This window comes from Moschus berezovskii, chromosome 7, assembly GCF_049115385.1.
Source record: "Moschus berezovskii isolate FMDL1 chromosome 7, NW_MosBer_1.0, whole genome shotgun sequence".
NCBI lineage: Eukaryota > Metazoa > Chordata > Mammalia > Artiodactyla > Moschidae > Moschus > Moschus berezovskii.
In genome coordinates this window covers 94,289,815-94,303,537 of record NC_142466.1, presented here as the reverse complement: position 1 = coordinate 94,303,537, position 13,723 = coordinate 94,289,815, and positions in this window count along the sequence as shown.

The following is a 13,723-nucleotide window of genomic DNA, read 5'->3' as shown; positions in this document are numbered from 1 at the left end:
TTAAGACCACCAATAATAACACAGGCAACATTATGTACCCCTGACATGCTGCCCAGACAAAGACAAGATATCATCTTTCTATCAAATCATAGGAAATGACCAACAGATCCAAACTGAGGGACATCCTACAAAATAACCGGTCTGTGCTCTTCAAAAGTGTGAGGAAGTGAAAGACAAGGAAACACTGAGCAACTGTTCCAGATTGGAGGGAATGAAGGAGAAAGAGTTAAGCACGGTATGGTAAGTGGGGAGGGCTGATTCAAGTCTGTGGTTTAGTTCGCAGTGCTGTGCCCACTGACCAGAGAAACTGGGTGAAGAATATACAGTTACTCTGATCTATTTTTGCTACATTTCTGAAGGTCTAAAATTATATCAGATTTTAACAGTTAATACGCATGAAGTCAATTGTGTCATACAGTGGTAATGCAATGTATGTATAATACATATTATAATATATTATCGACAATATCTATCTGTATTTCTCACATCTTTTGGTATCTATTCATTCATTGATGGACACTTAAATTGGTTTCACAACTTGGCTGTTGTAATTGCCACAGTGAATAAGGGTGCATATATCTTTTCAGATTAGTGTTTTCATATTTTTTGGATAAATACTCAGAAAAGAGACACCGAATCATAGGTAGCTTTATTCTTAATTTTTTGAGGAAACTTCATACTTTTTCCACAGTTGTTACAGCAATTTATATTCCCACCAACAGTATACGAGGGGACCCTTTTCTTCCACATCCTCATCAGAACTTGGTATTTCTTAGCTTTTTCATAGTAGCCATATAACAGGCGTGAGGTGATATCTCAGCCAAGTTTTCATTTTTCTAACAATTGGTGTTGCTGGACATCTTTCTCGTGGGCTTGTTTATCTGTACATCTTCTTTGGAAAAATTTCTATTCAGCTATTCTGTCCATTTTTTAATCAAATTGTTTATTTGTTGTTGAGTTGTACAAGTTTTTATATATTTTAGCCAATAACCCCTTATTGGATATATCATTTGCAAATATACTCTTCCATTTGATAGGTTGACTTTTCATTCTGTTTATGGTTTCCTTTTCTGTGCAGAAGCTCTTCAGTTTGATATAGTCCCATTTGTTTGTTTTTGCTTTTGTTTCCCTTGCCTGAGGACACATATCCTGAAAAATATTGTTGAGATCAAAGTCAAAGAATGTATTGCTTTTGCTTTCTTCTAGAAGTTTTATGGTTTCAAGTCTAACTTTCAAGCTTTTAATGTAAAAATTTAGTTGATTTTCGTGTATGGTGTGAGTTAGCAGTCTATTTTTATTTTTTTAAACATGGCTGTCTAGTTTTCCCAACATTTATTGAGACTATCCGTTCACAATTTTATATTGTTTGGTCCTTTGTCCATGTATGCATGGTTTATTTCTAGGTTCATAGTCTGTTCCATTGATTTATGAAACTGTATTTCTGCCAATTCCATGCTGTTTTGATTACTATAGCTTTGTAATATAGTTTGAAATCAAGGAGTGTGATACCTCCAGGTTTGTTACTTTTTCTCAGGATTGATTTCACTCACTATTATGGGCCTTTTGTGGGTCTGTATAACTTTCAGAAATTTTTGTTCTATTTTTCTGAAAAATGATCTTGATGTTTTCATAGGGATTGTATCTTGTCTTTATCTGGTTTCCCTCACTGCCTTGTTCATAGTATGGCCAAGGGGGTCTGGAGCGACAAGTGGTGCTTTTGCTGCAGTTTTCACTTCTAACTCTAGAATTCTTTCAGAAACCTTGTTAAAAATATGCAGAAAATTAGCTAAAACCAACTCTGGAAATGAGGATCAGAAGAGCATCTCCTCCAATTGAAAAACAAAATACACAATGAATAGATAAAAAAGATGTGGTGTCTCTACACACACACACACGTTCATAATGGACTATTACTCAGCCATATAAAAGAACAAAACAATGTCATTTGCAGAACATGGATGGACCTAGAGATTATCATATCATGTGAAGTCAGACAGACACAGAAAGACAAATATCATATGATATCACTTATAAGTGGGAATCTAAAAAAAGACACAAATGAATATTTACAAAACAGAAATAGACTCACAGACATAGAAAAATGTATGGCTTCCAAAGTGGACGGGGGGAAGAGGCATAAATTAGGAACTTGGGATTAACATACACACATTACTATAAATAAGACAGGTAAAGAAGAAGGAGCTATATAGCACAGTAAACTATACTCAATATCACATAATAACCTATAATGGAAAATAATTTGAAAAGAATATACACACACATATATGAATCACTTTGCTGTATACTTGAAACTAACACAATGTTATAAATTAACTGTATTTCAATTTTAAAATATTGATATAAAAATAAAAACTAAATAAAAAAGAAAGCAAAACAAAATGCACAAACTTCAGAATATGCATTTTAGTGACACTGATTTGGTGGCTCAGAAGTTCTTATTGAATTCCAATTTCCTTTTAGATAATTAATTTTATTCTTAAGTGAATCTAGATGAGTAAATCACTTACTGTTTGCTTAAAGAGTCCTGGTTCACTGCCATATCTTTGAAGTTCTAAAATTACTCATAAAATTTATATTTAAAGTTTATATTATTTTTTCCAAAGACCATTTCTGGGCCCCTCTAACACTTTTCCAGTTGGATCTCTTTGTTGCTTTCCATTAACTGTCAGCAGATCCCAGCTATTTTTCCCAAAGGGCAGTTTTGTTTCTATATGTTTGCTTATTTTTTTATTTAAAAATTACCAAGTGCTGAAAAATCACCTCAGGATGGGAGGGAAGCATCATTATATTAAGCAAGGTTTTAATTTTCATTTCTGAGTTTTTATATATTTTAGTTTTTTAAATGAGTACTGATTATTTACATGACAGAAAAGTAATGAACACAATGCCATAGTCATGGCTCTTAGGGTCAGCGTTCATTCTGATTCCTGTAGAGTGGAAGTATGCGGTGTTTGCTCTTGTATCACTCCTCTGCAATTTTCAGATCTTCGTTTATTCCAGACACTAGGGAGCTTGAAGAAATGAAGCAGAGCTTAGTTGACAATAGGACAAGTTACTCAGCAGAGTCGTTACTCAGATAGATCAGGAAGCCAGCAAGTACTGAATTGAGGCCCTGCTCTGCAATGTGTCCACAGAGCCACAGACAGAACTGTGGACCAGCAGTTTTGAGAAGATGTATACACGCTGACATGTGTGAAGGGCAAAGGAGAGGATGCACACAAAGTGCTTATGAAACAATTCAGCGCTCGTATTCAGGCCACTCACTGAGCCTCTTATCAGGTGCACCTGGAAGTTGCCTTGCACGATGCTGAGAAAATGCTCTCGCACTGAGAATGGGCTTTCTTCTGATACCTTAGGCATGGAGCTAAGCTAATGATCATGGTCTCTGTTCCTGTCTCACACAGGCCAAGAACTTACCTGTTGACTTTCAGTCCCTTCCATCCTCCTGTGTTCTTCTCTGTAGCTAATGGGGGTAAGTCTGCAGATGACCTGTCCTGTCACCCTGCCAGCTGGCTTCCTGATGAACCAGTTGTGGGAAATCACAAGGAAAGGGGAAGCAAGAGGCCCTATTGTTCTGCTCCTGAAAAAAACCTTTATTTGGGTTAAAAAGTGTCCCCTTCAAAATTAATGTCCAGCCAGAACCTGTGTATATGCCCTTACTTGGCAATAGGATCTTTAGATATATTCAAGTTAAGACAAGGTCATGCTCGACTAGGGTTGGCCCTAAACCCACTAGGATCAGTGTCCTTATGTGAAGAGGGAAATTTGGACCCAGAACTGCAAGGAGACACCATGTGACTGTAAAGACAGGGATTGGAGTGATGCCAAGGAATGCCAAGAATTGCCAGCAGGAATCACAAACTGGAAGAGGCAAGGAAGGACCCTTATCTTCCCTGAGCCTTCAGAGAGTGCATGGCCCTGCCGACACCTTGATTTCTGACTTCTGGTCTCCAGAACTGTGGGAGAAGAAACATCTGTGGTTTTAAGTTGCCCCATTTATGGTACTTTGGCCACCTCGGAACACTCACACAGCATCTCACAGCAGCATCTACAGAAGCACAACTCCAGCTGTAACTACAGGCGGCTGCAGTCCACAGCACTGGGGAGTTTTGATGGCAGTTGCTGGAACGTGGATCCCTGGGCCCCTGAGCAGTAGTAGTGGCTTCAGGACAGCCTCCAGCCCATCAGTGACCAGCGCAGAAGTGGCATGTTGGGAACACCCTTCCTTATGGTTGATGACTGAAGTTCAAGCAGCTAAGCAGTGAGCAACAGCCCCCAGGTAGAAAGAATAAAACTGTGATGCAAAGCTCCCACTCTCTCCACTTCACCATGCTCTGAAAACACCAATGCAAATTAGGCTCGCTCACAGTATAGACCCTCAACAGTCATTTACATCTCAGAAACCCATGGTGTAGCCAAGAGGTTCCTAAGTCCTTTTTACCATTTAGTTGGTTAACAATTGATGGAGCGTTTATGAAGTGACATGTTGCTAGATGTTCTGGGCCACACAGATGAGTCATTTCCGTTTCTGTTTTCGAGATGCTCATGGATGAGTTTAGTTAGGAATTGCAGGTACTACCCTAGTGCCTAGGATCAAATCAAGGAGGAAGGGATGAAAGCCGGTCATCAAGTATCCTCAGCTCTCACCCTGAGCACAGGGTGAGCACAGTGCCAGGATGGCGCTTCTCGATCCTTCCTGACCTCTCCCTGGTGACAGCAGCACTGAAGCAGTAGCTGTCCCATCAGCCGAAGTGACTGACGATCTCAATGAACAAAGGCCCCTGTTAACCCACGGTGGATATGCGGCGTGAGCCATCGGAAGCGGCCAAGAACCTTGGGGCTACTTGTCACTGTAGCATAAAAAGCATATTTGACTGGCTCAACAAGTAAGATCAATTTCTACTTTTTAAATGTTTATAGTCTGTGAAGGAAAATGTAGTCCTTTATTCAAAGGGAGTCAGTAGATGTTGCAGGCGCTGGCATAGCAGTGTGCTAGAGAGAATGGGAAGGCATTGTGGAATCAGTCAGGAAACTTCTACAGGAAGTTCTAAACTTCTAAAATCAGTGGAGCTGAGGATGAGAGAGACACATGAACCACCAACTGTAATGCATGGTAATGGGTGCCAGAACAGGACAGGCAGGGGGCTGGGCTGCCACAGATGGAGTGTGGCAGTCGCGGGGTGAGGAAAAGTCTCCTGGGATCAGCACTGGAACTGGGTCTCAGTAAGCAAGCTAAGAAGTCGGGGCAACGGGGAAAGGACACTACCCCGTGCCTTTTAACTGAAGTCTCTCCACTCTGGAGCATGGCACTGCAATGCAGAAAGAGCTCACTGGCTGATCACAGGGCGAAGTGCAGGCAAATCGGAGAGAGAAGACATGTGAAGGGTTGGGGCCAAGAAAGGGTATGTCTGTTCAGGGAAAGAGCCTGTTTTCTCTGCAGACCTCTCAGATTCAGACCATTCTTTAGTGTGTTCTGAGTACCACTTCCTCTTTCATGCTCACTCTCCCTCCAATCAGTGTGGCTGCTTCACAGAAACAAAGTAAATAGGGGATCTATATCTGCATTTATGTCTGCATCTATTTCTATATTGTTTATACAGATATATGTGGGGCTTTCCAGGTGGCACGAGTGGTAAAGAATCTGTCTGCCAATGCAGACTTGAGACACAGGTACAATCCCTAGGTCAGGAAAATCCCCTGGAGAGGGAAATGGAAACCCACTCCAGTATTCTTGCCTGGGAAATCCCAGGACAGAAGAGTCTGGTGGGCCACAGTCCATGGAATCACAAGAGGAGTCAGATACAACTTGGCAACTAAACCACCACCACCACCATAGATATATAGAGCCATGCACACACACACACACACACACACACACACACACACACAGAGAGAGAGAGAGAGAGAAAGAGAGAGCATATAAGCATGTAAAGAGATTTATTTCAAGGAATTAATTCACAGGCTTGAGGGGGCTGGCAAGTCTTCAATCTGTAAGGCAGGCGAGAGGCTGGAAACTCAATCAGGAGATGAGACTGCAATCATGAAATAGAATTTCTTCTTCTTTGGAAATCTCAGTTTTCAAGGCCCATTTCAATGGATTGGATGAGGCCCATCCACACTACCAAGGACAATCTTCTTAAAGTCGACTGACAGTTGACATTAATTACATCTACCCAATACCTCCACAGCAGCACCTAGGTTAATTGAGTAGCTGGTACTTTAGCCAACTGACATAGAAAACTACCTACACACCCTCCCGACCGTTTCTCCTGCTTCCTTCCAAAAACCCTGGCTCCTTGGACATCCACATCGTCCTTTCCTTCTGAACCATTCTCTTCTCCTCTTCCAGTCCACGGCCTCCTGTTTCCAGGCTCCATCCCACACCACGAAGGAGACCATGGAATCAGATTCACTTCTTTATTCCTAGGCCTATAGCTGGATATTTCCCACCAGTTATTTATCAGTGTACTTGTATAAGCCACAGGTGGTGAGCTAAGATATCCTAAGATCCCTAACTTTCAGCCCCACAAACCTAACCACTCACATTTCAGAAACCAAGCCAACAGTAAAGACAGTCTCAATACAATGACGACATCCTTGAACTGCCTAAACACCAAAAGGGGAACTCTTGCAATATGCCTGCACTTATTCCATCTGGAATCGTAACAAAATAACTACCTTTGAAAAACTAAGCTTGGGCACTTGCCTCCAGGGTAAGACTCAGCAGACTGAACCCTGTATCTGCCGCAGGGTGAATATTTCTAGCAAAAAATTTAGAGTTGATTTTCAGGCCCTTGGACATTTGAAGGGCTGGGACACAAGTCAGTAGGTAAGATATCCTCTCTCACTTTATAGGAACCAAAATATCCAGTATTAATATACACAGCTGTATCCAGATTTACGTATATCCACTCATCCATCCATCCATCTATGTACAAACATGTCCTTCGGCTCCAGTGCAGTCCTACTTACTTGCCAATAAAAACAAAGCCTTCAAGTTTTCCCTTGTTGACACACCACATAGAAACTATCTTTTATTCAGCAATACAAATAAAGCCCCATAGTCGTATCAAGCCTTAAGGCGGTCCCCACCTCTCAAACTCAGAATGGTGAGAGGTACCTGAAAGCTTTTCTGTCACTCTTCCCAGTCCAGACTTGTTTTACCCAACTCAGGGGAAGACTGGGGCCCTAAGTCACTTCCAGAAGATTCTGGCTGTTTATCTATCCCAGCTCCAGAGGCCTTGGCAGCACCTCACAGCTATCACAGAGCCAGCCCGGCTTTTCAGAATACCCAGGAAAGCAGATTCTTGAGTCTAGTCATTATTTCCCCAGACCACAGCCAAGTGCGAAGAAGTGTTTCACTCCTGCTGCAAGCACGTTGAGTTCCTGCTCTAGACCACACATGTGCTGGGCACTGGGGACATGACACAGGCCTCCCAAAAGTTTCCAGTCTATGGAACCAAATGTCTAACCTTTTCTGAGAAGCAAACCCTTTGGGGGTCAATGTGAGGGCACCTCACCCAGTTGGGAGTATGATTGAAGATGGGCACTGGAGGCAGAGAAAACGGTGCAGGCAAAGGCCTGGCAGAAATAGCAGCCATGTGATTTCAGGCCCAAAGGAGGGGCAGAGTGCAGCAGACCTGAGGGGCAGAAAGGTGAGGCCGTCGGCAGGGCCGGCCAGGCCAACCCAGGCTAAGGCGTTAGAACCTCAAGGTCTGTCTCTGGAGGTCTTCAGTTCTAGGAGCAGCAGGTTTAATTTGCATTTTATTTATCCTTCAGTATTGTATTATTTTACAATTTCAGAGAGAAAAGTGGAAAAATCATACCCAAAGACTATGTGAGCCTAGCTTCAAAAACAGCTTGCATTTGCCTGTATCTATTTTTGTGGGCATATCAGAGGGGTGAGTTTGTTTACCAAGTCATTTGCAAGGAAGCAGCAGATGACGATTTACTTCTGTGTTGTTTTTTTTTTTTTAACTCTTTTCTTGAAATATAGTTGCCTTGAGGCATTCTGCAGTGCTGCTGGGGGATGAAACTAGAGGAAAGGAGGCCAGTGTGGCAGCCCGCATCCTGCATCAGAGAAGTGATCTTGGTCTAAGCCAAGGCCGGGCTGGAGCAGAGTGATGAGGATGTACTCCGTGAGGGACCCGAAGAAGTGAAAGACTATTTGGTGAGGATTCAGTGGAGATGGAGAAGTCTAGGTTTAGGTGCGGGCAACTTGATGGATATTGTGGACCTCTCACCAAGCAGGAGAAGGCAAGGTGGGGAAGCACGATGACCAAAAAGAAGTGATGCTCAGGTGCAGACCCCTGTGGGGCATCAAAGGGGCAGCTGTGAGGAGGATGGACACACGGGCTGGCCTCCCAATAACAGTGGGCCTGCGGGGACCTGCAGGTGAAGAGCAGAACTAGAATGGGGAAGACAGCTCTGGAAGTAGCCCTGAGCACAGCACGGAAGGAGAGAGTCAGAGGCAAGTTTACCCATTCTAGGAACGAGAAGGGAGGGAGGTGGGGGAGCCCGAGAGAGCAGAGCTATCAGAGAAAATGAGAGAAGCAAGCATCTCGAGGTGCACAAGTCTAAGACTACCCCTTTCCAGACAGATATTTTGATACCATACAATAGGGATGACAATGGAGAAAGCAGAAAATGTTAAGACAAAAAGCTTACCATTAGGCAGTCTATTTTTTTAATTTGCTTCATTTGACCCCAGTTTTATTGAGATATAATTAACATACATCACTGCAGAAGTGCAAGAGACACAAGGTAAGGTTTTGACTTGCTTATGTTGTGAAATGGTTACTATAATAAGTTTATCTAGCCACCGTCACCTCATAAAGATAGAAGAAAAAGGAAAAACAATGTTTTGCCTTGTGATGAGAACCCTCAGGACCGATTCCTTAACTTCCCTATATATCATACAGCAGCGTTAGCTGTATCCACTATGCTGTACATTACATCCCTAATACTTACTTATCTTATAACTAGAAATCTCTACCTTCTACCGCCTTGCTTCAATTCCCCCTCCCTCAATTACCTGCCTCTGGAAACCACAAATCTGATCTCTTTTTCTGAGTTTGGGTTTTGGGAGTTTTTTACTTTTAGATTCCATATATAAGTGAGATCATACAATATCTGTCTTTCACTGGCTGACTTATTTCATTTCAGTTCAGTTCAGTTGCTCAGTCGTGACCAACTCTTTGTGACCCCATGAATCACAGCATGCCAGGCCTCCCTGTCCATCACCAACTCCCGGAGTTCACTCAAACTCATGTCCATCGAGTCGGTGATGCCATCCAGCCATCTCATTCTCTGTCATCCCCGTCTCCTCCCTCCCCCAATCCCTCCCAGCATCAGAGTCTTTTCCAGTGAGTCAACTTGTCGCATGAGATGGCCAAAGTATTGGAGTTTCAGTTTTAGCATCAGTCCTTCCAATGAACACCCAGGATCGATCTCCTTTAGAATGGACTGGTTGGATCTCCTTGCAGTCCAAGGGACTCTCAAGAGTCTTCTCCAGCACCATAGTTCAAAAGCATCAATTCTTCGGCGATCAGCTTTCTTCACAGTCCAACTCTCACATCCATACATGACCACGAGAAAAACCATAGCCTTTACTAGATGGTTGGCAAAGTAATGTCTCTGCTTTTTAATATACTATCAAGGTTGGTCATAACTTTCCTTCCAAGGAGTCAGTGTCTTTTAATTTCATGGCTGCAATCAGCATCTGCAGTGATTTTGGAGCCCAAAAAAATAAAGTCTGACACTGTTTCCACTGTTTCCCCATCTACTTCCATGAAGTGATGGGACCAGATGCCATGATCTTTGTTTTCTGAATGTTGAGCTTCAAGCCAACCTTTTCACTCTCCTCTTTCACTTTCATCAAGAGGCTTTTGAGTTCCTCTTCACTTTCTGCCATAAGGGCGGTGTCATCTGCATATCTAAGGTTATTGATATTTCTCCCAACAATCTTGATTCCAGCTTGTGCTTTTTCCAGCCCAGCGTTCCTCATGATGTACTCTTAGCATAATGCTATCAAGGTCTATCCATGTTGCAGCATAGAGCAGGACTTCTTTATGATTAATACTCCACTTGTATATATATACATACATAAAACACACAACATACATATACATAAAACATACATATATATATGTGTGTGTATATATATATATACACCATAATGTCTTTATCCACTCATCCACCAGTGGATATTTAGGATGTTTCAATGTCTTGGCTTTTGTACATAATGATGCTATGAAAATAGGAGTGCAGATATGTTAAGTTAGTGCTTTTGTTTCCTTTGGATGTATTCTCAGAAGTGCAACTGCTGGATCATAGAGTAGTTTTATTTTTAATTTTTCAGTGACTCTCTGTTTTCCAAAGTGGCTGCACCGATTTACAAACCCACCAACAGTGCACAAGGGTTTCCTTTTCCCCACGTCCTTACCAATATTTGTTATCGCTTGTCTTGCTAATGATGGTTATTCTAATGAGCATGAGGTGTTATCTCATTGTGGTTTTGATTTGCATTTCCCTAATGACTTGTGATGTTAAGTATTTTATCATGTACTTGTTGGCCATTTGTATATATTCCTTGGGAAAAATATCTATTTGGTTCACTTGTCCAATTTTTAAAAAATCAATCACTGTCCACAAATCAATTTCATGGCCCATTCATGGATTTCAATCCACATATTGAAAAAAAAACCTGTGATAAGTCCTCAGAGCATCAGTAAAATTTGCCCCCAACCTGAAGCTCTCCTATGAACCCCATCCTTCTACTTGGGTAAATCTGAAGAAGCGTGCGAGTCCTCTGGCTGATTCAGGTGGGCCCAGGAAGGGGAGATGCAGAAAATGCAGGGCACACCAGTGGGGTGGGAGGGTGATCTGGGGAAGGATGTGGGTCCAGGCTGATCCCTATGTCTCGGGATTCCTTTGTGCTGTTGCTTTACCTGAGATCACCAGGCCATCCTATATCATGCTTACCAGTGTCCCACAAGTGTGGGAAGCCCCTTCCCCCATCACCCTGAGAGTTTGTCCTCACTCCAAACACTAGGCAGCAGGGACTCTCCCTTCCACTAGAGCCTGACTCCCGTCTCTCCCTCCACCTGATTCACAGCAGGAGGGGCAGCCATCTGCCCAAACCTCTGTATATAAAATGAAAAAAAAGGAACTTATGTACTCCCTAACCCCAGGCCAACAGGCCTTCTTAACTGTATTTTATAGCTACAAGGAAAACAAAATGGCTCTTTTGCCAGACAAAAGAGATCCATCTCCCTTTCTGGTTTGTTTGTTTGTTTTAAAAAAACTTGATGTTGATCTATAAGAAAGTTTGAGGAAATTAAACAGCAGCATGGAATTTAGATGCTTGATCATCAGTGACAACCAACAACTTGGGAACCCACTTCAGAAACTCTTCTGCTAGGCACAAAATTGCTCACCAGGCAAGAGATGAATCATTAAGCTTCTGAAATGATTACTTTAGGATTTTAGGGTATGCTTTCTTGCATTCCATGAAGGTAAATGGGTTCAAATAAGTTTTTGTGTGAACGTACTCATGGAGCGTCCAGGATATGTTTCAGTAAAATATCTAGGATCTGCTTTTCCTCTTTTTCTTTCTCTCTTTCTTTCTTCTTTGTGCTAGGGTTCTTTCAGGAAGGAGCATTTGATCCAACTAGGGAGGACTTCCTGGAAGAAGGGGCATTTAGGTTGGGATTTGGAGAATCATCTTTAACTGCATGAAGTGACTCAGACTTGAAGTAAATGTGGAAAGACAGGAGGGTCCAGGGCTTCTTGGGAAATGCTGAAGAGTCCAGGGCAGCAATAATGTGCATTGGGAGGATGGAAATGTGGGTGAAGTGGGGATACAGAGGGCCTGGACCACCGACGTCAGACAGAGGCTGTGTTCAGGGCAGTGAGGAGCAGTTAGACATTTATGCTGCTATATGATCCATACGTTATAAAACCAAGTGTATTGACAGCTCTGCAGTGGAGGGACAGCTGGAAGCAGACTAGGTAACACTTATGAAACAGTCTGGGCAAGAGTCAGGGGCTTCCCTCCCCAACCTCCAAGGACTGGCATACCCCATGAGCCTAGAGATGCTCAGCACTCTAAGAGCTACGCTGCAGACACCCTGTAATCCACATGCTAGCTCATGGCACCTGAGTAACAGAGGCAAAACAGGAGCAGGCAGAACACAGGTGAGGTCCATCCAGACCCCAACAAAATGAGATTGTCAGGGTGGCCTGGATGGATGCAACCTCTGAACATAGCTATCACCTGCTGCTGCTGCTGCTAAGTCACTTCAGTCGTGTCCGACTCTGTGTGACCCCATAGATGGCAGCCCACCAGGCTCCCCATCCCTGGGATTCTCCAGGCAAGAACACTGGAGTGGGTTGCCATTTCCTTCTCCAACGTGTGAAAGTGAAAAGTGAAAGTGAAGTCGCTCAGTCGTGTCCGACCCTTAGCGACCCCACAGACTGCAGCCTACCAGGCTGCTCCACCCATGGGATTTTCTAGGCAAGAGTACTGGAGTGGCTTGCCATTGCCTACTCCGTAGCTATCACCTAGTGTTTCTATTTCCTGTATCCAAGTACAAAAGTAATCAGCTAGAGGAAGGGGCAGAGATGACAGCATTCTCATCACAAAACCAGGTGGCCTAAGGTTCTTTCCTTTATCGTGGTGGCATAGCGCTTACCAGAGAATCATCAGCCCTGGAGTTTTCATTCTAGGCGCTCACAGTAAGCAACACACACCACAGGCCTAGGAAATGTTCATTCAAAAGGTGAATTCTATTCCTTGGTTTAAATATGAGGACTGCACATACCACTGTTTCTTTATAATCAGTCACCAAAGTGGACCCTTGCATCTCCCTGCCCCTGTGAGAGTGTGCCTCCTAGGGAAGGCCGGGAACCCTACACCCCTCACCTCTGCAGTACCCCCACATCTAGGCAAGCTGTTCCAGAGCTGGACCCAAGCCTAATCAGGCCCATTGGTGTCTTCTGTTGTGCTCTCAAGAGTCCTGGGTGACCATGTAAGAAAGCAGGCAGCGAACTATGGCCCCCACTAAACCCGCCCTCCCCATCTGTTTTCGTAAAAGAAGTTTTATTGTAACAAACCACGCTTATTCATTTATGCATTGTCTGTAGCTGCTTCTGCTACAGAGTACTGGTAACAGAGGCCTTATGGCCACAAGGCCTAAAATATTTACTACCCGACCTCAACAGAAAATTTGCCAAAGCTCAATTTAAGAAATCCACCTACCCACTGGAAAGACCCCAAAGAGGGACCCTGAAGCCACAAGGAGAAAGAGAGGACTATATGTCCCAGTCATGTGATTGGCCGAGTGATTTGACCATGAATTTCTAGCATGGGGGTCCCAAGGGAAGCAGCAGGAAGACCCCACTCCCCACTCCTCCCCCAGCTGGCCCTGGGCAACTCTCAGAAGTGATTTAAAATAATGGTGGTTTTAAGTCACCAAGTTGGAAGCGGGGGCAATGGATAATTGGGATCTGCTCCCCTCATCCCTCCAGAAATTGTTGGACTGTGACCGTGAGGATGGAACAGAAAGACAGAGCACCACCAAAATCAGACATGAAACCACGGCTGAATTAGTTCCTGAAGCTGCCCAATAGCAAACTGTAACTGATCGCAGAGCTTTTCTGGAGAAATACATAACTCATCGTGAAACCAACTACCAAACCA